The sequence below is a fragment of the Haemaphysalis longicornis genome, unplaced genomic scaffold, assembly GCF_048455015.1.
Source record: "Haemaphysalis longicornis isolate Haplotype H1 unplaced genomic scaffold, Haemaphysalis longicornis Haplotype H1 scaffold_8, whole genome shotgun sequence".
Lineage (NCBI taxonomy): Eukaryota > Metazoa > Arthropoda > Arachnida > Ixodida > Ixodidae > Haemaphysalis > Haemaphysalis longicornis.
In genome coordinates, this window is record NW_027526445.1 from 191556876 (window position 1) to 191579967 (window position 23092).

A 23092-nucleotide genomic window follows, 5' to 3' on the forward strand; every position below is an offset into this window, starting at 1 on the left:
CCGCAGTGGGAAATCGCAGTGGCAGCCGCGCACACACATTATTGCGTGCGCTTTCGCGAAGAAGCGGAGTTTATGGCGATAAGCTATTGTGGGGGCTTCGGGGAACCTTGTTGTGCAAGCGCTATTTAAGAAATTTCAGTTTACCAGCCAGGAATTCTGTAAACCAGCTAGTAAACACCGACGTATGACACGGAAGGATGGGCCTCCATCTGTTACCCAGGCTATTTCGCACTCGAGGAGCGTTTGGGCGGTGGTGCAGTGCTCTCGCGCGTTGCGCCCGTGCGCTCAACGTTGCCGGTTCGATTCCCGGCGGGGTCAGTTTTTGTGTGTGTGTGTGTGTGTGTGTGTGTGTGTGTGTGTGTGTGTGTGTGTGTGTGTGTGTGTGTGTGTGTGTGTGTGTGTGCGGTTTTTTAAGGGGTATGGTTTGCGCATCCAATTTGGGAATCGCGTGATTTTGAGAAGCAACTACCTTTGCAATTAAATATTTCCTTCGAAACAGCGAGTGGCGTCTTGAGCCACAACAATTAATTTCCCTTTTCTTAATCGCACAGTGTTTCTCGAAAATGCGGTAGCATGGTGCAAAATCAGGCCTTCTCCATTAGAGGAGGTTAAATTTCTGCTGACGTACGCACTAATTTATATGCATATTTTACGTGCTACAGAGGTCTTTTCGCCGGGGGTTAACATCCATATTATTACTGCCGCGGCAGCAGCGCACAGCTCTTTTTTCTTTGTCCGTGATCTAACAAGAAGTTGAGGAGTACATACAGTACAAGCAGCGCACACGCCAGTACGCCCGAATGGCTTCAGTCGTGCTGCGGCGACACGATACACCAAGTTTGACTACAGAGAAAGAAAGATCCCCGGCGGAGAGGCGAGGCGGCGGAGTCGGCCGTCGCGGGGCCGTCGGTGCGGTGTGACAAGCGCGTCGGCCGACATCGCGGAGACACTGACGCCTCGCCGATTTCTCGCCGACGCCGACGGTTGGGCAACGGTCGGCGTCGGCGCGGTGTGACATGGCCGCCGACAGCTCGCCGACACGGTGTTGGCCGACCAAATCGGCCGATGGTCGGCCTAGTGGGAACGCGCCTTAAAGGAGACCAAACCGACGCTTGCACTGAGCACGGACCAGCCCGACCGAACCCGGCCTGGCGTCGCGTAGAGGTGAGGCAGCAGCTATGAGCAGGGGGCCGCCCCTTGGAGACGCGGAACAGGCCTCGCCGCCGCGTCTGCTGCGAGAGAGGGTGGCGGGCCCCTCGCGGTGAGAACCCCTCGGACTCGCGGCAGCGGAGAAGGAGCCCTGGCCGGCGTTATCAGCGCCGCGCGGGCTGTCGCGATCACGCCAAAGGTAAACTCGCCGACGCACGCCAGCCGACTCCTGCGCGAGCAAACACGGCCGCACGACAACGACCGAGCGCCGGACACACGCGTGCTGTGGTCCGCAGTGCGCGCCGCTGCCGACACGCACGCCACGAGCACGGAACCGCCCTTGTCTATACGGCGCCCTCTCGTAATCGGTGCAGTGGCTGGCTTCAGTCACCAGGGGAGGAGGGGGGTCGGGGGTTCTTGCGAGCTGCGAGGTGGACGCTCCGTGCGTGCGTGAGGCAAGTCTGGGCGAAATTGGCACTGAGGTCGTACCTTGTCCAAACTTTTCTCTTACACACACACACATATATATATATATATATATATATATATATATATATATATATATATATATATATATATATATATATATATATATATATACATATATATATATATATAGAGAGAGAGAGAGAGAGAGAGAGAGCGACTCGGGGCCAGCCACCTCACACCGGTGCCATCGTTTCCACTTGACTTCGTCGGCTTTGTGCGCGTTAGCGACACAGAGCCCCTTGTACGTTTGCACCGTGGTGAGGCTGTTGTCCTTTCCCAGAGGAGTTTGTTTCACACACCTTTCACATTTCTTTCATTAATTTTTCTTCTTTTTTCTTGAGATGAATAAAAACAAAACCGCCCGAGTGTGGCGATTTCATTGCACGTTAACGATCCCCAGGTAGACGAAATTAACCCGCAGTGCTCAATCGGGGCAGCATCGCAACCAAGACGTAGCTACGGCGCGTAAAACCACCGAAATTTGCTAGCTCTGAGACTTTAATCTCACTAGCGTAATCTTCAAGCCGGGAGTCGAGCCCGAAACCTCGGAGGCCAGCGACATGGAGCGCCCCACGAACCCGCCTGGCGGCTGGGAGGGAGAGCGGCCGCCCTGCAACAATGCTCGCGTCACGGGTCAGCGCGCTCATACGCAACGCTCCCGCACGGCTCATCTCCGCAGCGCATCGGGCCTCGCGCAGAGCTAAAAGGAGAGAAAGCGCAACGACGATAGGCGAAACTGGCTCCTCGCCGAGTGAGAGGCCACGTCTAGCGCCCAACACCCGCCATAGACTGCAAGCATCATTCGTCCTTCGCAAAGTTACACGCGACGCCAGACGGTGAACAAGAAAATTTCGTGGTGCTTTGCAGGGAAGACGACCCTGTGCTTTGCGGCGAAGTCCGCTTTCCCGCCCGTCCCCGGTTGATGACGCGGGTGCGTCCCCCAAAGATCCCTTCGGCCTTTGAGGTGTTTCTCGCGCCACGCGGCCTGCAGCAACCGTGACCGGAGCAGCACACCGCTTATCTGGCCGTATATTGGGCTGCACACAGTCGCGCACGCGGGGGCCGTCCTCCAACAGGCGTGACCGGCCTTATCTCTGCAGGCACAGGGGGCGCCCCACTCGCTAACCGACGCTTCGGCACGAAGAAAATGGCAGTGTGCTGTAACGGATGCCATCAAGACCTGCCGGGCTGCCAATCAAAAGGAACGCCTGGTACCACTGGCTGGCACGCGATACCAGCGCTCCCGTGCACATTCCGATGTGTTCAATCTGCCGTGAAACAGCGCGGAGCGTACGAAAACAAATTACAGAGTTTGTTTCTTTTTCTGACTATCCGTGATTCAGGGTAGCAGTATCTCGCGCGACTGTACGCCTCGAGACCGATCCCGCGACCACACACATGTGTCACGTGCCTTCACAGCAAATAACGACACGGGAAGTTGCGTACGCAGTGTCGCGCTCCGTTCAAATTCCCCACATTTTTTTTTTTTCGTGAGTAACTTTGCGTTATGAGCTATGAAGAAATAGCGACGACACAAAACTTTCAAGAAATAAACACCGCAAGGAACTGGACGGGCCTATTTACCACATTACGGATGCATCGCTTGGCATCCCAAATTCATGAATGGGCACGGGACACACACCGAAATAGACTGATTTTTGGAAATAAAAAGAAAGGAAGCAAGAGGCCTGTCCGCCAGGTGCGTGCTTCGCACGTATTATATTCCATTAGCTACCACCTGTAACAGAAAAAATCAGTATTTTGTGTCTAATAAGTTTTTGTGTCTTCCCTAAAAGCAGCGCTAGTATTAAACGAAGAGCAGAAAACACAGGTCTATTAATGTTTTTGGTAAGATGACCCGTCATCACACCGCTACAAGGGGGATACCACTATCAATCGATCAATCAATCAATCATCTGCCTGGAGGGCAATGGCGCCCTCTTGCACCTGCTTCCTAGTCCCCCCACATTTCAAATCAAATCCGACCCATTTTCTCGCAGAAACAAATAGATTTCGTGCACGCAATAAAGCGCCAACTTGGGCCCGGCATCGTTCAGCTGCCGGTGGCCGGCCCATGCCGGCACACAAAGGCAAAGTCCTTGCGGACTTTGCCTTTGCAGAGTTGCTGATTATGCTGGTGTCGCCCTTGGAGGTCCCCGGCTGCCGCAGGCGGCCTGGTGCGAACACATACACGGGAACGTTGAGTCGTCCCACTGATAAGAGGACCTCCACGGAGATACAACACACAAGGAAGCCTGGGAAGCCGCGGCCAGCGGCGATGTCGTGAGGACCCGAGCGCGATAACGGCATCAAGACCACATGCTATAGACTCTTGGGAAGAGACGCTGCCGCCTATGTAGACCGACAAGCAGCGAACGCGAACAAAGCTGTGTAAACAGAGTTTGAGTTAGCTGGAGGGCTGAAGAACGCACAACCTGCATTTGTCCGGACAAAGGTCACGCTTTCTCTTTCTATCTTGGGATATCAGGTTCGGAACAAGAATTCGAGATATCATGAATGAACGCCAACGATTCGCAACCCGTAAGAGGACATCGGCGCGGCCGACCTAGCGCATCGATCAATTTTATTTACTGCGCACTTCAACTCGGCAGTCTCGTGAAGATGACGTCTGCTGCTTCACGAAGTGAAGGGCGGGCGACCCACATCTGCGCTTAAATTGACCTTATTCAAGTATAAACATAGCTCAGTTACGCACTACGCGGGGAGAGCTCCGTATCACGCAGCTCTGCGAAGCTCGGAAACGAAGGCAAGTGCCGCATTATCTCCCAGCGCCGAAAGCGTTCTGCTGACCTTCGAGAACGGAGAATCGAAAGAGCGCAATCCGGGAGCAAGAAGGTGATGCCGCAAAGCAGGCGGCGCCCGCAGAGGACAGGACCTCAACCAGAGATGGTCAAAAGGAAAGCTAGCCCTTAGATCATCACCATCAGCCTATCTAATCCCACAGCAGGGCAAAGGCCTCGCCCAAAGATCTGCAATTGTAGCCCCTTCCTGTGCAAACTGCGACCAGTTTATCCCGGCAAACTTCTAGATCTCATCTTCCCACCTATCTTTCTGCCGCCCCCTGCCACGCTTGCCTTCTCTAGGGATCCACTCGGTTGCCCTTAATGACCAGCGGTTATCTTGCCTTCGCATTACATGCCCTGCCCACCCCTATTTCTTCTTCTTAATTTCTGCTAATATGTCCTTAACACGCGTTTGTTCCCTGAGCCCTTAGATGGTTCACCTAAAGACCACAAAACAACGGCGGCGAACGGGGCTTCAGTCGCGTTCACTCCGCCTCGAAAAACCAAAGGTCGGACGAGGAGAGTCGGAAGGGAGGGGGGAGATGCTCCTTCGTAAGGAGTCGTCAGAAGGGCCACCTGCGCCCGTCGGCCCATCACGCGACTGGGGCAGCCTGAATGTGCATACGTCGACGAAAATGAAATAGAGACCAAGAAGTGGGTGTTGCGCTATACGGGGGGGAGGAAGAACGGAGAGAGGGGAATTCCGCGCGGACCATCTGCAACACGTCGTTCGGCCAGAAAGAGACGAAACAACGAGACGCCCCCCGCTGGTGTTGCAGCCGGCCACCGCGAGATTCTTGCCCCCTATTCCGCGAAGCTCAATTTCCGTTCTCCCGTAGTGGCAGGAGCGCAGGCCATGCAGAGACCACGCGCCCCGGTTATTCGGTGCAGCAACGCCACGGCTGTGGCCCTGAACGTGGGACGCAATATAGCCGCAACTCTTTCTGACCCCGTTACTGCAAAAAAAATGATACCATAGGAGGGCAAAGATCTATTCGCGTTGCCAGAAAGTCATCTAAATGAGATGATTTCATCATCGCGCTTGTTACAAGCGAGCCGAGGTGCTCGTCTTGATAGGAGTCGTATAGTATCGACAGCATTCTGAAAGGCGCCCATTCGTTTGCTTCATCAAACACGCCTGAGTGGCCAGTCATTGCGTCCAAGGCTGAGAAGTACAGGCTGACGAGGAGACCCGGGATACGATTTCGCTAGAAAAACGACGTTCACGCAGCAAGATTACGCAATGCAAGCATCACGTTTGAGCTTCTGCAATGCCCACAGCGCTGATATCCTTTCCCGTTGAGCCAACTCACACATTGGGTCTTGTTAAATGCCAAATAGAATGTACCGACCGATCGTTCAGGTACATACGCGTGTGTGCGCGCGCGTGCGCACACGCACATACATACAAATAACTACCCGCGCAAGTAAACCTTATATCGGACAGAGCGAGAAAAAAACGCAGAAATAGCGCAGTTGATGCACGAAGTCGATGATGTGAACATCAGGCCGGATATATAGTTTCGTCAGTTTATACTGACCCCCCGAAACAGACAACGGTGCCGTACAGCTTGTTCGTTTTACTCTACACCTTCAAGAGGATTCGGCGACGGTGTGTGACGTCACAGCGTCTGCCACGGCGTCATCGGCGCCGCGGTCTCTACGCGGTGTGTCTCGAGCACTTCACAAATATGGAGCAAGGAAAACGGAGGGCGACGATGAGCAGAGAAAAGAAACGCGTGCGCCGATGAGCAGCGAATGTGGATAAGGGGCGCGCAGAACGGGTGAACCGACCTGCCCTTCAGGAGAGGAATTAACCAACCTCTTGGGCGGGTGAGGAGCATGGAGGATGGTGAGGAGCATCGCTAGGCGGATGTGACGTCACGTTTGCTCGCAGCGTTCCCGCGCGGTATGTTTACATTTTTCCGAGTGCTGCCTACACGGCGTACGTGCCGTAGCGATTCAAGTAGTCGCGTTCGACAACGCAAGAATTCATAAACTGGCGATGGTTGTCGCCCTGTCAGTCGTCGTTCAACAGCTCCAGCATCTTCTGGCACAACAGCTTTGCAGTTATCTGTTACCATCGGCCAGTTACCATCGGCCGACCAGGTGAGTGTTTTTTGGCGGGTTTGCAATCAGTTCGCATATCTCCTACTGCAAAGCGTGCTTTCTGTTTGCGGCAGTTATATTAGCGACGTTTACGAAATTGTTAAAGGCGCGTTCTCACCGTCTTGCATTATTGTTCCTGTTTATGCTGCTCTGTTCGCGTCTGTCGGCGATCGCAAGCTGTTGGCGGTTTGTTGCACGGCGCGGAAACCCGTCTCGCCCGTGGCGCTTCTTTGTCTCTTCTTCAATGTGGCGTCATTAACATCGCTTGTTATCCTATACGATTTTTCTAAGCAACGTGCCTTGTGCTAACCTCTCTTAATGTTGTAACGAAAATGGACTTGCTGTGCGATCTATACGTGAAGTTAGAGCGTGACAGAACGCTGTTGGCAAGGTTTCCGTGTGCGCGTGTGGTTCGTGAGGGCGTTGTAACACGCTGCTTTAGCCTCTTGCACCTCTTTCCTGCATCTAGTACTCTTGCTTGCCAGGAGTGCCTGCCAAGGGATGGTTACTTCGTTATGTGTTTTCATATTTAATAGTGAACCACTCAGCGTTCTATAACTGATGCAAATGCAGGCGGAACGACCCCGATAACTACGCAGGGCAGGGGCAGTGCTTGTGTGGTCTTCTCTGTCGTTTGCCCTTCTTTTCAGTCGTCGTAGATTATTTACTGTTGCGTGAACGTTGTTTGATTCTTCACGTTTCATTTTTCTCTTGCAGCATCTCCTGACTGCAGTCACGGTGCCCCTAGCCTGCGTGCAGCACTCATCCTGCCATTCTAGTGGGAACTGTTGTTCGCAGGCCACTTGTCACGACCTAACGGGTTCCCGCCCTTGCCTGGCTTATAATTGATGGTATACTTCAGATACACTGCTGCGTTCTCTCTCTGCATACATTTAAAGCGAGTGTTTACACTAACACAGCAGTGGATAGCCATGAAGACAGCAGCGTGTGTACTGGTAATGCCAGTGAAAACAAAACCAAACGATCTACAGATCTATGCCAGCTTGACCATTACAAATCTTTCAGCGAGTGTCAAAGCAATGGACAGCTGGGGATATCTCGTGCGCTAAATTGTGTTCTTCTTTCTGTTTGTTTTCTATTTGCTGGTATAAATTTACGAATTGATAGTATGAGTAAAGTAGACAGAGAACAAAGTGATTGCGTTGCTCTTAGAAATGCCTTACACGAAATAAAACTGCTTCCTGCGAGTTCGCACTGCTCAGTGCGGGGAAAAAAGGTTCCGTATAACAAATAATTTGGTGCACCCAAACCCATCTGTGATGAACATATGTCATGCATGGATTATTTAAGGGCATGTTATTAGCTTTGGAAAAACAAGAAAGTGACCTCTTTCTTGTGCAGAAAACTAGTTTAGTTGTGATTTTGGCTCTTATCTGTCCAGTGTCAACAGGAATAGTAGCCTTGATGCGCGACTTTGCGGACACTTTCCTGTCACCTTCCTTCAATGTCAACACAGTGGTGGTGAAGACTCCTGGGCAGTCGAAATCGCATGATGACAGGCAGTTATATTCTACCACGAGAAGCACCCTCCATAAGCCGTGAGGCCTTGCTCTGTTTTCAGTTGGGGCTCCTTTTGTTGCCAAGTGCCTTGGTCTTTTTGGGTAAAGCTCCCAAAACAAGGTGGTCTTGTCCCTGTTGGAATTGTCATGTTGATCATACCTTTCACCCACAGCTTTCCAGTTCATTTCACTTTTCTAACCCAATTCTAATGTTATTAGTGTAGGGAAATCTGGTGTCCAGCAGCTTGCGTTTCAAAGGGAATAGATGTAGCAACTACATCAAGCACTAGCTGATTCTGATGCTTAGTGGACTTTGCTGTGAGCCGTCCAAAGCACCACAAGGGGAAGCAGTGCTGGTCTTATGTAGTTTAGTACTTTGGAGCTGCAAAATTACAATGCACCTTTTATTACAATGCACCTTTTTTACCTCAATTTTTTTATGCTGCAGTGGAAATCATGCGAATGCATGTTTGTAAATGTCTATTCCACCAACAAATTCACGGCATGCCTTGACAGTAGGTGCAGTTTTATGCATCTAGATAATCACCTGTACCCATTTATCACAGGCCTGCAATTTGCACATGGTCGGATTTAAAGAACCCTAAATGTGGCAAGTGTAACCGACCGTAACACACAATCTTGAAAACTGTACCTTATCAACGCGAAAGCAATAAGTGGCCCATTGACTAAGAAGCCACTATCCGCTGTCTGTACTAGCACAACAGCTCCTAAATCGGCCGGCAGTGCAAAGAGAGCAAAGAGTGGATTGAGTTCAAAACTTTGGGAAGAGTTCAAACCACATGGGAATCAAACCCAGGACATCCCTAGTGCAAGTCCAGCACCACATCCTTGACACCACTATAGCTCAGTGGGTCTAGCTGACTAAAGGTGGACCCAGGGAGCGCATTATGCCCTTAAACTGAAAAAAGTCCACAGGTACAAGCAACCCGACATACAATGAGTTTTAAATTTCTTGGCAATTCATTCCGTGGATATGGCGTGATTTTTTTTCCACCAGAATAACTGCCGGAGTGGCGATTCTTGGCATTGCGAGTAAAAAAGTGGACCCTGATTTACAAGGCTACCTGCTTCTACGATATCGAAAAGTAGCTTTCGTTAGCCGGCGCCTCGGAAATCACATCGCTCAGTTTGAAGAGAACAAACTGCAAGCAGGCGGAGATCAATCACTATTTCTACAATACATTAGGTACAAACAGCTTCGTAAATATCGGCCCAGTATTTTTCACCTTGCTGCACATCGAGAATCGAATTTAAGAAGTGGTCTGAAACTATAAGCCAGCTTCCACATCTAAATGATGTACTAAAACACAAAAAAGTTTCCTATATGTGGCACTGTTTTCTACTTTCACCAGAGGCATGTGCTGCTGAAAACACTTTACTTTCAAGTGAACTATATCTAACGCTCTACCACTAGTAAATACTTCCCTTGAGAATTGAACAAAAAATCTAGTTTATTGTTTAGGAGAAAAGCAGTTTCGTTAGCTTTCGCACTCCACGAGGAGGACGGCCGATATTTGTGCGGATGTATTTGTTACTATGAGAAAGGCTGATTTTGGTTCACTTAGCGAGTGAGGCAAAAGACGCCAAAATGTTTATACCTGCGTGTACAGCAACTCTAGTTAGGTCGTGAAACTTTTGGAAAGGTCTAAAAGGTGGCGTTGGGGCAGCCCAAATATGGCCGATATTGGACGGGGAAGTGCAAATGGTCAAGAATTTATAATATCTCTTTCTGTGGTAGGTGCAAAAGAAGTGACAAATGTAGGGCAACTGCTCGTTTTGCGCTTTGTTTTCCCTTGAGTAAAAATATTATTTTCAAGTAAAAATAGTTTGTAGGCTTCTAACCTCTTTCATTGCATTGAAAAAAAAAGGCGGATATTGCTACCTATGCGGTTAGTTTTAAACATGTGATGATGACGGCAGTACAGCGTGCTGGTGTAGCAGAGAAATCCCGGCCGAACGCATCCCTGCAGCCGGCGCAGTGCCATGCAAGTCGCCAGAGAAGCGCGAGCTTCACGGACAGGTTCCCCAACCTCCGTCACAAGGCCGCTCGGAACTGGTTTCGGCGACTCTCCGCCAGGTGCATACGTCGTCTGCTCGGGGGTGCTTTGAACGAAGGTACCTGGCGTGCTCTGTAATACCGGAGCTAAGGATTTCGCCATGGTGACTTCAAGAGCATAGACTACTTATCTGGATTAAATTTGGACAAGCAAAAATTTGAGTGCAGTTGGCCTTTAAGCTACAGCACATAGCCGTAACATCCCCACTCAGGTGAATTGGCCAGTCACGATGATAGCTGCTGTCAGAAGCTTATGGCTATTTCACCAATTTCCGTTTGTCTTAAAACAATGCTGCTTAAATTACACACTGGCCAACTGCACCTCATCGAGTATATTTTACGCTCCTAGCATTCTGCAGTAGCCTTGTTTAGTGTTAAAGAACTACGTATTTGATCACATGTGAAGACTGCGATTTCTGTTAAAGCATTTTGTGCTTTCAACCTGAATTGGTTGACGGTCGTCAATTCAACACTGGCTGCAAACTTTTATTGTGGTGTAATAAACATAAAACCTGGATAGAGTAAACATACTGAAGAGTAAATTATGCTAGGCTTATACATTGCACAGCGTAGCTGTAAGCATCAAAATTCAACTTTTTAGGTTTCACGAGGAAAAGCTCAGCATAACTTGGGCCAGCTATGAAGGTTAACTGCAGTGGAGGGCTATAGGTTAAGTCAGGCCACCTATAAATCTTTGACATGCTTCGAAATCTTGGCACACAGGCATTTTTTTTTCTGTTCTACCTAAACCAATGCTTTGGACTTTGGCCAAATGTTTTGTACGGGTTAAACTGCACAATGCAATTCCAAATAAGAATTGAACAAACGTACTGTTGTGTCCATTCGAGAATCCAGTGCTTGCCCAATATCGAAAATTGCCTCCAGCAATCGATTCAAGAAATGTACTTGTATGTCCAAGAGACAAGCTCAAATAAACAGTTACCCTACTTCAACTGCATTCCTTGCATATTTATTTATTTGAAAATATTTAGCACGAAAACAACAGAATGGTACAAACAGGCAGTGCTGTCACTTTTCGTGCTCTCTCTCTCGTGCTGTGTTGTTTTTCCACCGTTTATTAATTTTAAAAATATGCCACATTTGCCATTTTAGTTGTTTTTATTTGTTTTGATGTTATGCTGTGTTGCCAACGAAACTTTGTAAATGTCTTCCCAAGAAAAAATATGAATACCTAGCATTTGTAAGTGTATGCTTCTTGATGGATAGCAACTCTCACTATATGAAAGTGAAGCCAAGAAAACACCAAAGTCATCACAAACACTGAAGAATGTTTATTGACATGGCATCACATCACTTGCTGGACAAGCAACAAGGCACCATAATGCTGCTCACACAAGAGTGCGAAGCATGCTCCGCGGCTAAAACCACTTGATAAAAATACAAGCAGGCGCTTATCTGCCCCAAGGTGACCCTGAATGAAAATGTGACATGCGCAACACTGGAAATCAACAAAAGTTATTGGGTCAGGCATAAGTGAAAAGTGCGGGCAAAAGTCGAGGGCACTTTCATGTGTTGGATGACGAGACTGCTGGCACAAGACGGGAAGGATTGAAGGGTGGTAACTCAGTATTGTATGGTTACAAATACGTGCAGATTGCTACTCACTGGACCAAAAGTGCTTGAAGACCCTGATTTTAAAGCAAAACTTTCTATGACTCACCAGTGGAATATGCCATGCCAAAAAGGCATTGCAGAAAAGCCAACTTTTTCTGACAATGATAATGATCGTGGGTAAAGAAGTGCTGAAAGAAAAAAACGCTTCCTGCAGTCAGAAACAAATCAGGACCCTCGCGGTGTGAAACCAACATCTATTCCGTGACACCATTGCAACATGGTCAAAGTAGTTTGAATCTGGATAGCGGTGCATCGAGATGCAAAATTAGACAAAAATGGTGCACCTCACATTCTAATGACGACGACAGTTGAACACGAAGCTTTCGTCAAGCAAAATCAAGCGGCGAAGTTTCAAAGCCACTGCGATGAAAAGTCCAAACAGCATGCAAGGAAAAGTGATAGCTCAAACAGGCAACGTCCAAGCTCAGATGACAATCAAGCAAGGAATCCCTTATGAGAAAACTGAGTTAAACTGAAAGGCAGGTTCTCCTAGACACCCTTCCCACTAACTTATAACCAAATTCCTTAAATGATCTCTTGCGTCCCTCGTACCCACCTAATTTAGCGGAGACAGTGTGGGACACACTCCTGCATTTCATATACCGACCCACTATTTTTCCCTTGCTATTTCCCACCCATACCCGTCGTGAACTTTAACTAATCGCTACTTCTAAGGGGGTCTGATGCACTAGCAAGAGGCCCCCGGGTGTTTTTTTTTACATTTCAATAAACCTTAATAAAAAAAAAGCCATTATTGTCGTACAAAAGCGTGCACGTTTTTTTTTCCTTGCAATTACAGCAACTAATGAACACATGACAGAACAAGTAACAGAGAGCAATGATGAAAGTGACAACCACAGATTTGCACATAACTGTGGAGAGGAACTCTCTGGATAGAAGACTGAGCAATAGAGGAGCACAGCAGCTGCGGCTGAACCTTCCCACACAGCTGAACAGAGACGAAGAATACGGCAAATGGACAAAATTAGGGGTTGGGAGTCTTAGTAGCCACTGTACTTTCTTATCAACCAGGCGTATGGCTGGATGGTATAGATGAACAGCAACGTGGGAGCTAGAGGACTGCTTGCTGGCGACACTACTACCACCCAGTAGTCTGTACTCCACAGTACACAGTAGGAGGAAACAAACTGGAAGTGGGACTGCGAATTGCCATGATGTTACAAATGAAAAAAGTGCTGCATGGCTGTCACAAGTCAAGGTCAATCACCCTTAAGGGGAGGTGCCAAAACCCCTTAGAGAGGGGATGAAGACTTAGAGAGAGGATGAAGACATGACATTTGAATCTAGTGGCTAAAAATGAACCATTCATGTAGCACCCCACCGCAAAAGGGGATTGATCTTCACTCATTTCCTGAAATAAAGTTTAAAAGCAATTCATCCAGGGCAGTTGCCACCAGCACCCTAGAGTAGTATGGTGGAAACACACCACAATCTTTGCTTTTGGGGTCTTTTACCGGGCTGTCTACCAAAAAACTCAAATTCTTTTTTTCTAAGGGGGCACCCTGGTCTTAAACAAAAAAAACAACATGGTTTTTACAGTTAGGACGATAAAAATTGGGTGATGCATGTGGTTTTTCATTGAAATTGTAGATATGAAGTTTGTTTCTGTGTAAAACAACTATATTCAACTTTATTTGGCTTTTATGTTTGATTTTTTGACAGCCTTTGTAAAAAAACTGCTTGAGGGATGCAGCTGAACAAGGTACCGGTGAACTGTGCACAAATCAAGGACTGACTGCCATAAGACTAACATTATCATTATATATGGTCTGTAGCAGAAATGACAGCTGTTTGAAGTTTGGGCCTGAATGGCAACACCAGTTTTCCTGGTTCCCATTTTCTAGGCCCAAACTTCACATGGCTGTAACTTCTGCTACAGACCAGATAGAATGATAATGCTAGTATTATTGCACTCCTTGACTTGTGCACAGTTAACTGGTACTTTATTCAGCAGCGCCCCTCCAGCAGTTTTTTTATAAAGGTTGTTGTAAAATCAAACATAAAAATCCAAATAAATGTGAATAGAGTCGTATTACACAGAAACAAATTTCATATCTACAGTTTCAATGAAAAACCACATGCATCCCCCGATTCTTATCATCATAACTGTAAAAATAAAGTTTTTGATCAAAAACTGATGTTCCTTTCTAACTCGAAGCTTTCTGGCCAGCTCCAGCCTCGAAGGTCAGCTGTGCCTGATCAAAAGGACTGTCAACGCGGCTTGAGCTCAAGGCATCCTGGAATGAGGACACCTCTCTGAAGCATTTTGCGCATTTAATTAAAGTTTATTCTCTCTCTCTCTCTTGCGACTTGAGCCAAAGTCCAAAATCTAAACTGCTTCGACCGTATCAGAAGGGTGCAGTCTGACAGACAATGGTTTCATAATGCAAGGGACACTGGTTCCATTATGACCATGGAAAGCGTTTTTTCTTGAGGTGCTTGATGTGCTTTTGCTTATCCTCATCGCTTTGTGAAACTCACTGTGTAAAGTTAGCTTTCCTGCAGTGCATTATGTAGCCACATTGAATGTAATCAGTGAGGTCCTGAAAGCTTCACTTTAACAACAGGAGTTACGTGCTTGTCAAGACCCTCGTCTCACAGCAAACTTCTCTTCACCAGCAGGCACAGGCTAGAGCCCAGTCAGCAGGTGCTGCAAAGACATGATGAGAGTATTTAAGCACGAACCTCAAGATGGAAAGGAGGTGGAGCAAAGAGCAAGAAAAATGCATCAGGAGGAGACTGCAAGCTCTGGGATGAGCAAGCTAGGTGTGGTGCTGTCAGGACACTGATGTCATAACCCAAGCCTGGGAACAAGCGGAGCAATAGCGCAGTTGTTCCAGCCTCCTCTGGAACAGCGATTCAGCTTCTCATGACTACCATCTTAGCGACCATGACTGCTCTAAAAAATTTGACACAATAGCAGAGAACCTTTCAGAAATACTGGACTGCAACCCAATAGATGGTATTCACTGAAAATTTCAGAGGGAGATTTCTTCACCCGACAACACTGGAAACCACCACGTCTGTGCCTGCGCATTGTGCCCACACCTCGCAGAAAAAAGAAAACCTCGGTGCATATCGTCTGCACCACTTCAACCTGATTGTCGGCCTTAGTATTAAGAGAAGACCTATTAATTGCACTCAAATTACGTGGTGGTGCTCTCCTTGCCCTCAAGAACTTTGCATCACTGTAGAGTGAAACTGCGGCTATGAACGAAAGCGACACGGCATGCCAGAGGCAACGCTGCAGTCGCCTGCGACTACCGATGTTGACACAAGTGCCATTTAATGAACAGTTGAAAACAAAAACCAAATATTGCTTTCGAAGAAATGCTTTATGCACACGCCGGTTTATATTTATATTCTATATTTATATTAAATGAAGCCAGTGCACGTGATGCCATCTCCCGAGTTGTGCCATGCTTGCACCGCTCACCCCCTTGCTGGTAGCCATGTGCTCGTACCGTGGTCAACCTCAAGTCTTCACCCCTTTCCTTTGAAATCCTTTGTGTACACGCACAACTCACCACATGCTATCGAAAAAGAAGAAATAAAAACGTGCATCACTAGAAAGCATAGCTGCTACCCCAGCAACAAGTGGAGGGGGCACCCTTTTGTTTGTTTTGCCCGAGACGACTGCCTAGAATGGCGGATTACCAGCCCGCGCATGTGCAGATTGGTAATAGAAAAAGGTCCATTACTGCAATCTCATGGAGTCCGACGTATCACAGACGCTGCGGCACATACATGGCGGCGCACACACAGGGTCGCCCACTTGTGGGCCACACCAGTGAATACAACCTATGAAGTGCTATACCCACCACCGATATAGCATTATCTAGCTGCAGTCAGCAACACTTTTTTATATGTTTACACATACTTTCAAGCGTTCGGAGGGTCAACATGGCTGCTTGTCACTGCTTCTGACCGATCATCCATGGGTCGATGCCACCAATCTGGCTGCCACAAATCACGGTAATAACGCGGAAGTCTTCAATTGTGGGCCGGACTGACACACACGATTCGCGCCAGGGCTGTCAAGCTGGTGTGGCAACTTTCTGATCGCGGCGTTAACACGCCACAGTGGTTCGAACACTTTCCCAGTATGAAGGTAAGCTATTTCTGTCGTCATTGGTTTGTCGCATAATGCATGCTTTATTGATGTTTAAGTTCAAGACCTGGCAAGCTTCTCTAGCTCGCCCAGAATTTCTCGATACGCAACTCTGAGCTGACGTGTGAGCACGTCTGTTTGTCGTGTGGTTCCTTGTTAATGAGCCAGACCATGCAACTGAACGGTGCGAATGCAGATTTGATGCTTTCAGCACGTTTCACTTTTTTCTTCGATCAACAAGAGAGAAACTGTCAGTAATGCTCGTAGAAAGACGGGGCGAGTCAGAAATGCTGCTTGGACACTTCCTAGTACCATATAAATAGTGTACTTAATCTTCCCGAGAGCCAAAGCATCATTTTAGGTTGTAGTGAAACAGACCAGAAAACACCCCTGCCCTTTTTCTTGTCCGTTCTCTTTGCAGCACTCCTTTGTTTATGTATTGAAAACCAATTTGTGCAGCGGCACACTTCATTAGTTATTTGTGTATATGGCTAATTTTTCACATTTTAACATTTATATGTTCTCATTGTAGTATGATGCTAATCTTGATCAGTGCATTTTTGAAGCAGAGGTGTTTTCTTCAGGTGGCAGTTCCTTTTCTCTACAAAAAAGTGCTTGCTGTAAACAGCATCAAACAACAAAAAAGGAAATCGTTTTAAGTAAGGAGGAAAAAGGTTTCACGTCAATTTATAAGGCTGAGACAAAGATTATGGCACTCACTACACGTTTTGCGGTTCCCGTAGGGCTAACAAGCGATTTGCAAAAAACTGGACAACACTTCCTATGGTGCGGAAACCGAAGATGTACTCCTGCAATTAAAACACGGAATTATCGCTGCCCCTTCAAAGGTAGATAATTGAACCATTTTGGCACTTGATCTTTAGAAAGCTTTGATCGCGTATCACACCAGGCTATTTTGTGTAACGTTGCCACTTTCACTCCGGGTCGTTGCACATACAACTATATCCGTAACTTCCTTTTGGACCACACGGCTGTTATTCAGCTCGGTGACCTACAATCCGACACTATCCATTTCCCAACCATTGGCACGCCTCAAGGCGCAGTATTATCCCCACTCCTATTTAACATTGCCCTAATCCACCTTCCCAGTAAGCTCGCCGCGATCCCTCGCTTACTCCACAGGATATACGCCGATAATATTACGCTGTGGACCACCAGAGGCAGCGACTTTCAAATCGAGGAGGTTATCTAACAGGGAGCTGACTTAGTTACCGCCGCCGCGCAAGTTGGGCTTGGATGCTCACCTGAAAAATCTGAGCTTTTAATCCTCCCTGCCAAATCAACCGGCAACCCAGCCCAGACACCCACCATTGAGGTCCGGATTGATGGTAGAGATGTTCCCCAAGTGGTAGTCCTGAAAATACTTGGGCTCTGCATACAGCGCAATTGTGCAAACATTAAGTACCTAGCACAGCTGACTTCTCAGGTGAATCAGACGATCGCCCTCATCCGCAGGATTGCTGCCCGCTACAAGGGGTTCAAAGAAACGGAGCGTATCCGGCTGATACAGGCATTTGGGCTCAGCCTTCTCACTTACTCTCTCCCGTATCTCTTGCCCTCGCGTACCGAACTCTCTAAAGTCAACTGCCTCATTCGAAAGACCTAAAAAACGGCGCTACAAATCCCTCAGAGCACTACCACTGCCAGACTCGAGAAACTCGGCATTTACAATACTGCGGAGGAACTCATTGAAGCCCACCTTATCGGTCAGCTAAATAGGCTCTCATCCACCCCCACCGGTCACACTCTCCTTGTTACTCTTACCCTTAAAGCCCCTATCCTCTGCAATGACAGGCTCCCGGTACCAGCCGACATTCATGGCTCCCTCACTATTTACCCTTTACCGCGCAATATCACCCTGTTTTCAACAAGCAGCGTAGGGAACTACGAGCACAAGCACTTACAGAGAAATACCCCGTCCACCCCACTACAGTTTACGTGGACGCAGCTTGCTATCGATGGCAGGATGCATACGCTGTCGCAGTAGTAATCAACTATCCCAACACTCCTCCTCTTAAATCCCAAACAGACTGCACCAACTGACCCGCTGAGGCGGAAGAGGCGGCAATAGGTGACCGGTAAAAAGCGCAAATGCTCATGGGTGCATTGTCTGCTCCCGCGGAGTTCTGTTACTTCCGGTTCGAGAGCTCTCCTGGCCTCCCATACGCCGACGGCTTTCACGCGCGCTTGTGCTTGTTGTTTATCTGTTTCCACTGAAAAAAAAAAAAAAAAAAACCGCTCATGCTTCGCACATTCAAGGTGTAACAACAATGAATTCTACTAGGGGCTTCTCTGAAAGGTTAGCACTCTGTGATAAATAAACAACACGCACACACGCACGTGAAAGCCGCCGGCGTACGGGAGACCAGGCGAGATCTCGAACCGGAAGTGGCTGGAGCAGACAACGTACCCATGAGCCTTTGCGCTTTTTATCGGTCACCTATTGCGCTAGCCCTTACACATAGGCCGCCCCCTATCACTATCGTCTCGGATTCGAAAACGGCCATTCGAAATTACGCCAGAGGCATGATCTCGCCCCTGGCGCTCGGAATTCTCCTCAAAAATCCTCCTACCATACAAATAAAGCTGATCTGGACTCCGGCCCACATGGGTGTGGGGGGAAATGAGGCAGCACATAGGGCCGCTCGAGAGCTAACCGTCCGAGCAGGCCCTAGCCTCGAACCCTTTCACGGAGCCCTATCAGCTCGGGACAGTCTCTTGACCTTCCAAGACATTACGGCACATTACCGCCTCTCACGCCGCCAGCTCCCCCCCGCACACCCGGATTTATCCAACAGGGAAGAACGGCTATGGCGACTGGTGCAAACCCATACCCTCCCATGTCGCTACCACCTGCACCGTATTTATCCTTCCGTCTACCCCTCCACCAACTGCACGGCCTGTGGAGCAGTGGAAACACTGGACCATCTTCTTTGGAACTGTCCCCACAACCCCTATCCTCTCTTAGCAGACGGTGGGCACTGGGCTGAGGCACTGGGCAGCTCCGACCTGTCTACCCAACGGGTGGTCACGGCGAGGGCTGCTGCGGACACCGGTACGCCGGTCACCACGTCCCCTAAGGGGCCTTTAAAGGATCAATAAAATGTTTGTCCTCCTCCTCCCATGGTGCGGTCACATGCGGTTCTGCACAGATGGCATCTGGCCCCATTTTGTCTGACTGGCAATGAAAACTGCCTGCTTCAAAATAACAAAGACATTTTTAAGCCACATTTATATTCAGGCAAAAAGTGTTGTGCAGCCATTGCATGTAATGTTGCCTAGTATGAAAAATTGTGCTCAATAGGTTTCTGAGGAAAGCTGGTTTCGAGAATTGCATTGTGCCATAGGACAAAACAAAATTAACTATAAATGAAAAACAACACAACAAAAGTCCTGAGTTTTGCCATGCATATTTTTGTGCTCCTTTTCTATCATGTATACAACCAACATAGCCATACTGTTAATTACATTGCACCTTTGGTCTCATAGGTCACCCAGAAAGGAAATCAACTGAAGTCGAGGAAGTAGTGTAAGGAAAATTCACTTTATATTGTAAAACAACAACAGTATTAATGTATTCTTGAAAGCGTAAGAAACAACAGCCTCGCCTGGACGTTTTTCAAATGTAAAATAGTTTCTTCTTGTCTTCTTTTTATTTTATGGTGAAGGAATGGTGCTGCTTCTTTTCCTGCAGCTTGTTAAGTTGGCCATTTTTTATGTGATCAGGTATTTAAGCATTCAGGAGTAGACGTGTCCTGATCAGGTATATCTTGAGTCCAACTGAGTAAAGCGTATTCTGATTTTTATCATGCTAAGGGTCATATTCCGAATGCTCCCCATGAGCACAAACGAGTTGCAGTGAATGAATGAAGATAGCACGGAATTACCCGCCGCGGTGGCTTAGTGGCTAAGGCGTTGCGCTGCTGAGCACGAGGTCGCGGGTTCGATTCCCGGCCGCGGCGGCCGCTTTTCTGATGGAGGCGAAAAGCAAAAACGCCCGTGTGTACGAGATTTCGGCGCACGTTAAAGATCCTCAGGTGGTCAAAATTAATCCGGAGCCCTCCACTACGGCGCGCCTCATCGCCTGCGTTGCGTCGGCGCGTTAAACCCCTACAATCAATCAAGATAGCACGGAATTCTTTTATCAACACGTAAATGCCTAAGACTAGTTCACATACTTGAACAAATCACAAGCACACCATAAACTTAATGCGGTTGCCCAGCAGTTGGGCAACACGCCACTATTTAAACTAAATGCATATGTTACTCGATAGTTTCCCTCCAGCTTAGAGACTGCCTTTTCCATGTATTTTCTAGTTCATAAATACACCATAGAATGCTTGGCTGCAGCAGCTCTCATAAATTACAAAATGACAAGAATAAGATGGGCATTGCTTCCACAGATGATCCCTTTGTATCATTCCTGACATGAAATAGCCAAGTGAATCTTTTGACCTTGGTAACAAATTGTTTCAAAGCACAGTGCAAACCGTGATGAACAAACAGCATTGCGTCAGGTGCATAGCCTGCGACACTGTCCAGCTGAAAAAAATATCTAATGTCTTTCTGCTTCATTTTCCCGTGTCTACATATGCAAAGTGCCTTTATTAACAATAAAAGCAGGGCGGTAGGAGGGGTGTAAAACGTTTAAAGAGCGCACTGCAAAATAATGTGACACGGTTTTTTTAAACATTATGTATGAGCTGCCTCACGTAAGAGGCATTTCTTACAACATTCTTAGCCCTGTATGGCTTTCTCACACAGCTTAGATGTCGTGCGAAAAAGGCAACTTAGTCTAACAGCTCAAGGCGAGGTAGGTGCACCTTCTCCCGTTTGCACTCAAGAGTTTACATGAAAAGGCATTAAGTAATTGCATCATAATCGAGTAAACTGAGGTCACTTCACACTATGAGGCACAGGGCAGTGTGGTAGAACTCTCACTCAAGGATCTTTAGCGTAAACCAAGACATCGTGTACAGAAGGTTAATTTTTTTGGCTCTATAAATTCAATGCAGCCCCGGCAGCCAAGAATCGAACCCAAGACACTGTACATCCCTGCAGCCATAGGAAACAATGTGAGATCTGAGCAATCTGGCACCTGAGAAATCTCATTAAGACGAATAAAGCTACCGTGCGATATTACTTAGTGTTTACAAAAACCAAGGATAGACAGCATAGGGGCACTAGATACATCCTTGCTTACACAAAACTCAAGAGTAAAATTAAAAAATATATATATATGACGCGGGCATCCGAGGCACGGTATATCTATGGTGTTGACTAACACCATGTACTGTGCCCTGGCCGACCACATAATTTATGTTCCTGCCTCCACTGGAAGCTGGAAAGCACTGTAAACGGCCCTGTGGTCAGCCATAACCCATTACACGCCCAAGACTACAGTGCAAACTGTCGTGACGGAAACCACGTACGGTGCTGTTTGCACGAAGGTCACGCCAGCCCACCTCATAGATTGTGCTATATCGGTAGTGCATATAACAATTTCTGGTGGGACTTCACTAGGTGGTACATATAGCATCATCCATAAATTTTCAACAGTAAAAAAATGAAGGTAGTAATTAAGCAGTGCATGAGCTATCCCTACCTCTTCATTGTTTCACTAGTTACTGAAAGACTTGTATTTGAAAATGTCAGGCTGGAATGGACGCATAGACCAGGTTGGTTTTTTGACATTGGCATAAATAACTAAACTTGATTTTTAGTACACACGCTGCTGTCTTCATGGCTATCAACTACCGTGTTACTGTAAACCCTCGCTTGAAATGTACACGGAGTGAGAACGCACTGGTGGATCTAAAGTATACCATCAAATAGAAGCCAGGAAAAGTCGGGAACCCGTTTGGTTGTGACAAGTGGCCTGCACTAGAATGGCAGGATGAGTGCTGCAGGCAGGCTAGGGGCACCGTGACTGCAGTCAGGAGATGCTGCAAGAGAAATAAATGGAACATGAGGAATGAAGCACCGTTGAGGCAGCAGTAAGTAAACAATCTAGGATGACTAAAAAAAGGGCAAACGAAAGCGAAGACCACACAAGCAGTGCTCTTGCCCGCCCTGCGTTATCCAGGTCGTTCCCGCTGAATTTCCATCGGTTATTGAACGCCGATTGGCCCCACTATTAAAGATGAAAACACATAACGACGTAAGCATCCCTTGGCAGGCACTCCGGGCAGCAAAAGTGCTGGATGCAGCAACGAGTGCAACAGGCTAAAGTAGCGTGTTACAACGCCCTCACGAACAACACGCACACACGAAAACCTTGCCAACAGGGACCTGTCATGCTCCTAACTTCACCAACAGATCGTACTGCAAGTTCATTTTTGTTACAATATTAAGATCGGTTAGCACAAGGCACGTTGTCTAGAAAAAGCGTCGAGGAAAACAAGTGATGTTAATGACGCCACATTAAAGAGACAAGGAAACGTCATGGGCGAGACGGGTTTGCAATGCGAGCGAGTTCCCGCGCCGTGCAACAAACCGTCAACAGCTCGCGATCGCCGACAGACGCGAACAGAGAATGCAAGACAGTGAGAACGCGCCGTTAAGAATTTCGTAAACGACGCTAATATAACTGCCGCGAGCAGAAAGCAAGCTTCGCAGTAGGAGATATGCGAACTGATTGCAAACCCGCCAAAAAACACTCACCTGGTCGGCCGATGGTGGACAGTTGAACGCCCACAGATAACTGCAAAGCTGTAGTGCCAGAAGACGCTGGAGCTGTTGAACGACGACTGACAGGGCGACAACCATCGCCAGTTTATGAATTCTTGCGTTGTGAACGCGACTACTTGAATCGCTACGGCACGTACGCCGTGTAGGCAGCACTCGGAAAAATGTAAACATACCGCGCGGGAACGCTGCGAGCAAACGTGACGTCACATCCGCCTAGCAATGCTCCTCACCCGCCCAAAAGGTCGGTTAATTCCTCTCCTGAAGGGCAGGTGGTGAACCGGAGCGACAGCGCGAGATGATGCATCGCACTACCTGCCCCGAACGAGAGCTCTCTTTCCCCTCGAAACCGGTAGGGGCCGCGGCGCGGGGCAAGGCGCTCGTGCTCTCGAGAGCCAGGTCAGCCCCAACGCAGACCGACACACTAACCCCGAGCAACCCCCAAAACCAAGCTGACAGGGTGCCCAGT

At 48.0% G+C, this 23092-nt stretch overlaps 1 protein-coding gene and 2 long non-coding RNA genes across 3 annotated transcripts in view; 2 read left to right on the forward strand and 1 right to left on the reverse strand.

Moving 5' to 3' along the window:
- LOC144149820 (L-2-hydroxyglutarate dehydrogenase, mitochondrial-like) overlaps positions 1–23092 on the forward strand; it is a 106296-nt gene that overhangs the window by 26692 nt on the left and 56512 nt on the right. The gene's annotated exons all lie outside the window — the stretch shown is intronic.
- LOC144149822 (uncharacterized) lies at positions 6304–9915 on the forward strand. Its single transcript, XR_013318367.1, has 2 exons — positions 6304–6551; positions 7269–9915. It is a non-coding gene; the product is annotated as an uncharacterized LOC144149822 (long non-coding RNA).
- On the reverse strand, positions 11418–22873 carry LOC144149821 (uncharacterized). Its single transcript, XR_013318366.1, has 3 exons — positions 22600–22873; positions 21762–21881; positions 11418–18149 (listed from the first exon to the last, which is right to left on the reverse strand). It is a non-coding gene; the product is annotated as an uncharacterized LOC144149821 (long non-coding RNA).